This window comes from Triticum aestivum, chromosome 4D (assembly GCF_018294505.1).
Source record: "Triticum aestivum cultivar Chinese Spring chromosome 4D, IWGSC CS RefSeq v2.1, whole genome shotgun sequence".
NCBI lineage: Eukaryota > Viridiplantae > Streptophyta > Magnoliopsida > Poales > Poaceae > Triticum > Triticum aestivum.
Window position 1 is genome coordinate 215,541,155 of NC_057805.1, and position 11,074 is coordinate 215,552,228.

The window sequence follows — 11,074 nt, forward strand, 5'->3', positions numbered from 1 at the left end:
ACGAACAAATACTTGCACCTAACGCGAAAAAGGGGTTGTCAATCCCTTCACGGTTAATTGCAAGGATGAGATCTGATAGAGATAGGTATAAAAGATAGATAAAAAGGCAAAATAAAGTTAAGGTAAATAAATTGCAGCAAGGTATTTTTTTATTTTTGGTTTTATAGATCTGAAAATATATGATGAGAAATAGACCCAAGGGCCATAGTTTTTCTAGAGGCTTCTCTCTTGAAAGAACACATATGGCGGGGAACAAATTACTGTTGAGCAATTGATGGAAAAGTGCAAAGTTATGACGATATCAAAGGCAATGATCATGAATATAGGCATCACGTCCGTGACAAGTAGACCGACTCCTGCGTGCATCTACTACTATTACTCCACATGTCGACCGCTATCCTGCATGCATCTAGTGTACTAAGTTAACAAGAACGGAGTAACGCCTTAAGCAAGATGACATGATGTAGATGGATAGATCCAATCAATATGGTAAAACCCCCATCTTTTTATCCTTAATGGCAACAATACAATACGTGCCTTGCTGCCCCTACTGTCACTGAGTGAGGACACCGCAAGATTGAACCCATCATAAAGCACCTCTCCCATTGCAAGAAATATCAATCTAGTTGGCCAAACCAAATCAATAGATCGGAGACAAATACAAAGCTATCTTAATCATGCATAAAAGAGTTCAGAGAAGACTCAAATAATATTCATAGATAATCTGATCATAAATCCACAATTCATCGGTTCTCAACAAATGCACCGCAAAAGAAGATTACATAGAATAGATCTCCAAGAACATTGAGGGGAACATTGTATTCAAGATCAAAGAGAGAGACCAAGCCATCCAGCTACTAGCTATGAACCCGTAGGTCTGTGGTAAACTACTCACACATCATTGGTAGGGCAGCAAGGTTGGTGTAGAGGCCCTCCGTGATCGAAACCCCCTCTCACAGAGTGCCAGAAAAGGCCCCAAGATGGGATCTCACGAGAACAGAAGCTTGCGGTGGCGGAAAAGTATTTTTGGTGTGCCCCTGGTATACGGGGAATATTTGGGTGTTTATGGAGCTGGAATTAGGTTAGGGGGTCCCGAGGGGCCCACACGCCTGGGGGCGCCCCCTAGGCGCGCCATATGAGCTTGTGCCTCCCTCATGGCCCCTCTGGCCTCCTCCCAAAGCTTCGTTGTTGTCTTCTGGTCCAAGAAAAATCCTCAAAAAGTTTCATTCCGTTTGGTATTGATTTCTGTAAAAGACAAAAACAAGGAAAAAACAGTAACTGGCACTGGGCACTAGGTTAATAGGTTAGTCCCAAAAAAGATATACAATACCATATTAATGCATATAAAACATCCAAGATAGATAATATAACAGCATGGAACAATCAAAAATTACAGATACGTTGGAGACGTATCACTACCCACGCTTGCATTGCGGGTGCAACCAATTTGAAATAGTTGGGCCTGCACGAGGGAAACGCCTGAATCGTGTGTTCCCCTCAGTCTGGCTGAGAGGCGTCCTTTTGCATCAGTTGGGCCAGGCTGAGGAAGTCACACAGGGTATCAAACATGCTGGATTTTGCATGTTGGGTGCGAGCGAGGTGTGACCCAAAAAACCAAACACGCCCCTAGTGTATGGACATGGAGATCCGGCTACTGCTCAAGGTCACGGCGGTCAATTTTTGTGACATGCAGGTCATACGTCTCCATATTTGTCCCTTGCCCTGGTTGCGACCCCTCCGACTCAGTTCATGCCAATGGGAGCTCTGCCTATGCAGCAGCAGACTCAGAAGTGTAAACAAAGAAGAAGCCATTGAATCTGCAACCGCACCCCGGACTTACTTTCCAGCAAGGCTTCCAGTACCCGCAGTAGTATATGACACATCAGCAACAGGTCCAGAATCAGTTGGCACCGTAGCAACTTATGCAGCCGCACCAGTATGGGCAGTGCAAGCACGTTGGACACCAGACAGAGTATTCTCAACAGTCATCGATGCCATGGCTGGACCATCCGCGGTGCCTCCTTTAGCCAATTCTCATGGGGATACCTCCACGGCCAAGGGCAAGGCTAAGAAAGGGGTGCATTGCTGGAAGTGTGCAGTTGACACACATGCTGCAAAGGACTGCACGGTTCAGCATTACTACTATATCCGCAACAAGATTGCCCATCCAACGCTGCGATGTCCTATTCTTAAGCTCCATAAGCCCAATGTTTTTTGCGTCAAGTGTGGGAGCCGAAGAGACATATTTTGCCTAGCTTCCGGATTGTGTGGTGAAGGAGCACTTGGCTGCTACCCAGACTCCTATCGCCTGTGTTCGTGTCAGTGGTGTGATGGTACCTGCTAGCATTATTAAGAGTCAGATTGCCAGGAGATGCCCAGTTCAGACCCAATGGAAATGGGAGGCTATTCAGCATGGGGAGGATGCCTACCTTTTTTGCTTCCTTTGATGCTTTGGACAGAGTTGACGATATTCAGGTAAATGTGCCATCAGTTAATGCTCATTTCACCATTTCTGCGTGGAGGTCTCAGGATATTCTGCATAAGTTGGAGCTTCAACAGGTTTCGCTTCATGTAGAGGGTGTTCCCCACATTGTTCGTCACTTTTGGGGTCTCTGGGCAGTTGGTTCCTGAATGGGGAAAACTCTGGACGTTGATCTCATCAGGTTGAGATGTCATGGGGTTGTCCGTATTCTGGTTGCCATGACTAACACTCAGATTTTGTCAAAGGACAAGGATAACATTGGGCACTTTGTCTCAAGGATATCATAGTTCAGCTCAAAGGTTATGCTTTCACTTTAACAAGGGAACCAACAGGATATGCACCGGATCTAGATTTTTCTCCATGTATGTGAAAGCGCAAGGGTGATAGCATGGGAAGGGAGAAGGATGATGAGATGGATACTTCAGAGCAAGTCAGTAATCTCTTCAACCTTCAGTCATCCAGTTCTGCTCCCGCTAATGATGTGCACATGTCGCAAGTGCAGGATCAAGGGCCTGCGACTGCTGTCTCTGCTAGTGTGTTGGGTGTTGGTTCTATGGTTTTGGAGGTGACGCCATTTAATTCCACCCCTCAGACCCCAAGTGGTATTCAGATAGCGGCGGATCTTCACGCTAAGTCAGTGTTACGAGGATGTCTCGACAGATTGCCGAAGATGCAGCAACAAGGGACATCATCTCCTCAAGCACCACTGTCCACATGCCTCCGACGCAACCTGATACGTCTCCAATGTATCTATAATTTTTTATTGTTCCATGTTGTTATATTATCAATCTTGGATGTTTTATAATCATTTTATAGTCATTTTTTGGTACTAACCTATTGACATAGTGCCAAGTGCCAGTTGTTGTTTTCTGCATGTTTTTTACATCACACGAAATCAATACCAAACGGAGTCCAAATGCAACGAAACTTCACGGAGAATTTTTTTGGACCAGAAGACACCTAATGGGCCCTGGCTGCGCCTGGGGTGCTCCGAGGAGAGCACAACCCACCAGGGCGGGCCATGAGGCCCAGGCACGCCCTGGTGGGTTGTGCCCACCTCAGGTGCCCCCCAGACTGCCTCTTTGCTCTATAAATACCCCAACATTCCAAAAACCCTAGGGGAGTCGACGAAATATTGATCCAGCCACCGTAGAGTCCAGAACCACCAGATCCAATCTAGACACCATCTCGGATGGTGTTCACCACCTCCATTGGTGCCTCTCCGATGATGCGTGAGTAGTTCTTTGTAGACCTTTGGGTCCGTAGTTAGTAGCTAGATGCCTTCCTCTCTCTCGCTGAATTCTCAATACAATGGTCTCTTGGAGATCCATATGATGTAACTCTTTTTGCGGTGTGTTTGTTGGGATCTGATGAACTTTGAGTTTATGATCAGTTATATCTTTTTATATCCATGAAAGTATTTGAGTTTCTTTGATCTCTTTTATGCATGATCTCTTATAGCCTCGTATTTCTTCTCCGATATTTGGGTTTTGTTTGGCCAACTTGATCTATTTATCTTGCAATGGGAAGAGGTACTTTGTAGTGCGTTCGATCTTACGGTGCTTGATCCCAGTGATAGAAGGGGAACCGACACGTATGTATCATTGCTACTAAGGATAAAACGATGGGGTCTATCTCTACATAGATAGATCTTGTCTACATCATGTCATCGTTCTTATTGCATTACTCTATTTCTCCATGAACTTAATACACTAGACGCATGCTGGATAGCGGTCGATAGTAGTAGATGCAGGCAGGAGTCGGTCTACTAATCTTGGACGTGATGCCTATATAATGATCATTGCCTGGATATCGTCATGATTATTTGAAGTTATCAATTTCCCAACAGTAATTTGTTCACCCACCGTTTGCTATTTTTCACGTGAGAAGCCACTAGTGAAACCTAAGGCCCCTGGGTCTCTTTCTCATATATTTGCCTTTGCGATCTACTTTTCCTATGCATTTACTTTCAGATCTATTAAACCAAAAGTACAAAAATACTTTGTTGCACTTTATTTTATTTGCGATCTATTTATTCAATCTATTACAACTTTCTCCCGTCCACGCACCAATTTCTGGCGCCGTTACCCGAAAGGGATTGACAACCCCTTTAACACGTCGGGTTGCGAGTCGTTGTTATTTGTGTGCAGGGGTTGTTTACGTTGTGTTGCTTGGTTCTCCTACTGGTTCCATAACCTTGGTTTCATCACTAAGGGAAGTACCTACCGTTGCTGTGCTGCATCATCCCTTCCTCTTTGGGGCAATACCGACGTAGTCCTAGCCGCATCAAAAGGAATTTCTGGCGCCATTGCCAGGGAGGATCTTCAACATATACCAGGTTCCTAATTACAAATCGCATCTCCTCGCAATTTACATTATCTGCCATTTGCCTCTCATTTTCCTCTCCCCCACTTCACAAAAATTTGCCGTTTTATTCGCCCTTTTTTTCGTTCGCCGTTTTCTCGTCAGATCTGTTTTTGTTTGCAATCTTGTTTGCCATTTTTGCTTGTGTTGCCATGTGTCCTCTATTTGCTTGCATCTTCGCTTGCTAAAAATCTATTGATATGGATCCTCATCCACTTGCTAATCTTTTTAAAAGATCCAATGATGATGAATCAATTGTTAGTGATTTGAGTGCACTAGATCATCTATATGAAGTTTTGCTTGAGATTCGTGATTCTGAAAATTGTGATGAAGTGTTAAAAGAAGAAATTTATGAAGTGATTCACGATAGATCCTTGAATGGAAAGCATGATTGCAATGGTGTTACTATAAATTCTATTAATGTAAGTTGTGCTAATAATATGCAAAACCCCAAGCTTGGGGAAGCTAATTTTGCTATGTCCAGTACTTGTTGTAATGATCATGATTGAGGTGATGGTTCTTCTGATCTTGAAAATTTATTTAAGCCTCGTGATGGATATGATATTGACAATAATTTGCAATAATATTGAAAGTGGGTTTGGAAGAGCATCAACTTTAAGTAAAAATAATCCCACAATTTGGAGAGTGTTCAATCTTATGAATTTTTTGATGAAAGTGGGTTTGGAGAGGTCATGACTTCAGTTGATGTTAATCCCACCATCTTGGAAGATTATAAGACTTTTATGCATGTAGATCATGGAAACAAAAATTTATATGATTGTTATATTGTTGAATTTGAGTATGATCCTACATGTAATTATTATGAGAGAGGAAAATATGGTTGTAGAAATTTTCATGTTACAAAATTACCTCTCGTTATGTTGAGATTTTCAATGTTTTATTCCTCTCCTTTGCATATGCTAGATATTTGTTGTCTTGACAATTTGTTTTCCTATAAAATTCCTATGCCTAGGAAGTATGTTAGACTTAAATGTGTTTGTCACATGTTTCATGATGCTCTCTTTGTGTTTCAATTATTATCTTTCGTGTGAGCGTCGTTGAAATCTTATGCCTAGCTAAGGGCGTAAAACTATAGCACTTGTTGGCAGGCAACCCAATGAATAAAATTTATTTTTGCTTTCTGTTCTTGAGTGTTTGCACAATTATGCTACTGTTATGATTGTGTTTTTTGTGTTTTAATTGTGTTTGTGCCAAGTAAAGCCTTTAGGATCTTCTTGGGTGATAGTTGTTTGATCTTGCTGAAAACAGAAACTTTTGCGATCACGAAAACAATTCTTATTTTTAACAAGAGCATGATAAAATACTATTTTTTGCATTAGATTAATATACAAATTACCCAGGTCGTCCTAATTTTTCCGAATTTTTGGAGTCCAGAAGTATTCGAACAAATCAGATTGCTACAGACTGTTCTGTTTTGACAGATTATGTTTTCTTTGTGTTGTGTGCTTGTTTTGATGGCTCTATGGTTTTCTTTGATGAGTTTTTGCCATAGAAAAGTTGGAATACAGTAGATATAATGCAAAAATAAAATATGAATTGGTTTGATATGGTACTTATACTAGTGATTTATTTTTCTTACACTAATGGATCTCACGAAGGTTTTGTTGAGTTTTGTGTGATTGAAGTTTTCAAGTTTTGGGTTATCTTATGACGGATGAAGGGATAAGGAGTAAGAAGAGCCTAAGCTTGGGGATGCCCCGGCATCCCAAGCTATTATCCAAAAATGAGCAAACAACTAAGCTTGGGGATGCCCCCCCGAGTGGCATCCCCTCTTTCTTCTAACGACCATCGGTATTTTACTCGAAGCTATATTTTTATTCTTCACATACTATGAGTTTTACTTGGAGCGTCTTGTATGATATGAGTCTTTTCTTGTTTTATGTTGTGTTTTAAGTCTTGATTCCTGCTGGACACACCTATTTGAGAGAGCCAAAATTATGTCATGATTTGTTAGAATTGCTCTTTATGCTTCACTTAAATCTTTTATGAGCTATGGACTTGCTCTAGTGCTTCACTTATATCTTTTTGAGCACCGTGTGCTTTAGTATTTTTGAAGAAATGCTCTCTTGCTTCACTTAGATTTATTTGAGAGTTAGTAAAATTTTCAAGAAATTCTCTCTTGCTTCACTTAAATTATTTTGAGAGAAAGAAAAAATTATGCTCGTGATCTTCAGTTATATTTGTTTGAGCTTATGAAAAGCAACACATGAAAATTAGTCCCAAAGTGATAGATACCCAAGAAGGATATAATAAAAACTTTCATGAAGATCATTGGACAAAATAAACTTGATTCTTAGTAATAGTTTTGAGATATGATGATGTGATATGTGAGTTATGTTGATGAGTAATTATGCTTTAGTAAGAATATTGGTGTCAAGGTTTGTGATTCCCTATGCAAGCACGAAAGTCAATAATTATGCAATGAAATTATATCCTACTTGTGGTGCATTATTCGGTGTTAATTATGCTTAATGCTCGCTTATGAGATTATTCGTTTCTTGGTTGGTCGCTTCTCAATCTTTTGCTAGCCTTCATTTTGCACTAAGTATGATCTCTACTTGTGCATCCAAAAACCTTTAAACCAGTTTTGCCACATGAGTCCACTATATCTACCTATATGCAGTATTCTTTTGCCGTTCTAAGCAAATTTTTATGTGCCATCTCTAATTTTCAAAAAAAACTTCTCTTTTGTGTGCTCGTTCTGCTCGCGGAGCGGTGAGGGGTGGCTAATATTTTCCATGCTAGATGTGTTATTCTCAAGATGAGTGTTTATTCACTTGTCATTGCACGAGAGTAAGGCAAAGGTATTAGGGATGCCCAATCCCGAAATGGAAAATGAATTTACTTTATGTTGTCAAATAGTAAATTCCTTGGAAAGTGTTGGTATGGAGGGCAACCGTAGATAAGTCTAGCCATGGAAAGTGAAAGTATGGTTGAAAAAAGAATAAACTTTATTTTCTGTTTGGGAACCGCCTATGATATATCTAGCATGGAAAGTGTTGGGAACTCTAAGTCGTTTTCGTTGGTGGGAAGGACACACCTCCCAAAATGTTTTTATCTCTAAATTTTTTGCTTTTAGCTCTGGCACCTCTACAAATACCTACTTCCCTCTATGAAGGGACTTTCTTTTACTTTATGCAATTTTTGTTTTAGAATTTGAGTCTCCATCTTCTCTTATAAAAGCACCAACTAGGAGGCAATATGATCGTACTTGAGTATTGGTTATAGTTAATATGCGAGTGTGTTTCATGAATGGATCAACACTTCTGCAGGATGCTGCTAACGCGACACTACAATCAGAGACCCTTCGAGAAACTGTGTGCGATGCCATAATCGCAAACAGTGGTGTATGAAAACCGTCAGAAATGTATAAAACGTTTGCGATGATGGATGCATCAAACACGGTTCAGGTTTTAGTTGCGTGTGCGATGAAGGGCATACGGTTCAGTTCAATTAACTATTTGCGATGAGGAGGAACAAAAGAAACGAGCAGCCAGATGAAGGCGTGTGCGATACACAGCATACGGTTCATTCGGATGAACTGTTTGTGATTAGGCAATACAAAAGAAATGGGAAGCCAGATGAAGGTGTGTGCGATATACAGCATATGGTTCACTCGGATGAACTGTTTGTGATTTGGCAAGAGAACATAAATAGTTCAATATAACAAGATGTGTGTGATACGCGGCAAACAGGTCTGTAATCAGAAATGTGTGCGAAGACCGATAATAATGCAGACGATTGCTTCTAATAAGACGTATGTGTTATGCTGTGTCTACACTACATCTATTGGCCATTGTGGGACGGGCGGTCATCCGGATACGCCATAAGGATGTGAAGAGGCATTCCTATCAGCAAGGACTAGCTGTTCCACCAGTAGCTCATGTAAGAAAACTATCAAGTTAAGTGTGCTTAGGCTGGAGCAGCCATCGGATGGGTGACTGGATGATAAGTTGTGTCGATGTTAAATTAGCTTATGGGATGGGTCATTTCGATCAAATGACCGAAATGCCCCATTCCCTCAGGTAATTTAACCTCGAGCTCCTTGTTTTTTATTTTTTAACACATGTTAATTAAAGAAGGTCTACCGCATTACTTTTTGACAATGTGCGATACGTGGCATACAGTTGATCCATCCGACCTATTTGTGATGGAATATGCCGTGTGCGTTGTGGGCAAACGCTTGCTACTATTCAACCGTTTGGGATTGATGAATTCATCACTGACAGGTTCCCTAGTGTGGTCCGTGTTCATCTGATCATCATCTACGACTTGTGCTAGCTCGATGCTAAGTTTCCATTAATTGATGGCGTTTGATGAACACGCCACCATTTCCCGCCATTTCCTCACTTGTTTCCCGCCACCCTGCTATATTGCGCATAGGGGGCGCGCGACGCACGGAGGCGACAACCGCAGCCTATAGCACATCCACCTTTTCCAAGCATGCCAACCCACCAAAGCATCGCCTCTGCCATCAACCTCGTCGACGAGGAAAACGAGCAGGCGCCACGGCCCGTCGAGGCCGAGGCGCTCCCCGGCAACGCGATGGACGACACCGTGATGCGCGTCATCACCAGGGTTGAGCAGACCTTTGGCGCATGGCGCTTGAGCGCCGCGGATCAAGATAGGCATGTCAGCGTCTACAGGCTGCAGCTCGCCGCACAACATGATCGATGGCGCGCCACAGATCAAGCTAGGCGCGTCCGCGCCGATAGGCTGCGGCTCGCCACACGGCGAGACCGTTGGAGCACCGCAGAGCGAGAGGCGCGGCGTGCCGCATAGCAACAACGGATCCACCGATGCTTGCCTGCTGTCGACACGGCGTCACAGCGGGGTACACATCCCGTCAGTACCCCCATTCCTCGCGAGGAGTGGGCAGAGGCCCTCAGCGTCGTACTTGCACCAGAGGCCAGCCGCGCCGTACTTGCACCGGGCGCCCGCCGCGCCATTCGCGTGGGTGCCACCGTTCGCCTTGTCCGCGGCCCGCTGGATGCCAACGCGCTGGTCCGTAGGCTCGACCGCCTCCTTGGCCCAGGTGTCCACCTGGGCGTAGTAGAGGAACATGGCCGTCGCATCGTCGAGCTGGTGATCTCTGATGAAATAGCCAACTTGGAGCTCGAGATCGCGCTCCAGATGTACCGCGAGCATGTCAACCGCTTGGACGAACGCCTGCACGAGTTCAGGCAGAGCCAAGAGCTACCCTAGGCAAGGGCTGCTGGTCATGGTCTCATGGACGCGTTTTATTTTGGAAAGTCGTTTCGACGTGGATAGCTATGTATTCACAACAATCATAGTATTGCTCTGTTTCAATGTGTGTACTCTGTTTTCCATTCTTATATGTTCTATTTCAATGTTTGTGTATATACGCTTTCCATTCTGTATATGTGGATGATAACAGCTAGATTCAAATTAGTATACAAAAACAGATAGAAAATGGAATTCATAATATATATATATATATTAATTGTTCATTAGATCATCACAGAATATATATATATATAATATCATCACATATACGTGATGATATGTAACTACTAGGTACAATGCATAAAATTGAAAATGAACAATACTAAAACTAATAATACCTCCTGGGGCTAGTATTCCGGCAGCGAATCGCCAGCAGCTCTCTGGTGCGCGGCGTCTTCCCAGTGCGGAGGCAGTACTCCGACTCCTTCGCCTCGCAGTGCTTGACGTACCGATCTGCCTCTTGCTGGCGGACGCGCGCAGCCGATCTTGCCATTTCGTTGGGCGCCCACCGGAGCTCCTTGTCGGTGGCACGCTGGAGCTTATCGGCCCACCTCCACACAGCGAGGAGGCGCCCAGCGCCTATGACCTTCCTCGCAAAGTACCCGTCTTCGTACACCTCCTCGGCACGACGACGTGCCCGCCCCCAAAGCTCCTCTGCCTCCTTTTTCCAGGCGGCATCATGGGCTTCACAGGCCGCCTGGTACCTGGTTTCCTCCTCCGCCATCTCCTTCTTGAACGCCACTTACCTGGCTTTCTCAGCCGACGACAGCGACTTCCACAGACAAAGATTGTGCTGGCCCCAAAACCAATCCAAAGTTGGGGCGTCTGGCGCAACCTCGTCAGGCGGCGCGTAGGGGTCCTCGTCGCTGCTAATCGAGTGAGCGTCCTCGGGGGGCGGCGACTCCTCGTCGGCGCGTGGGCAGACCGGTAGCGCCATGGCAGAGATTTGAGAGAGAGAGA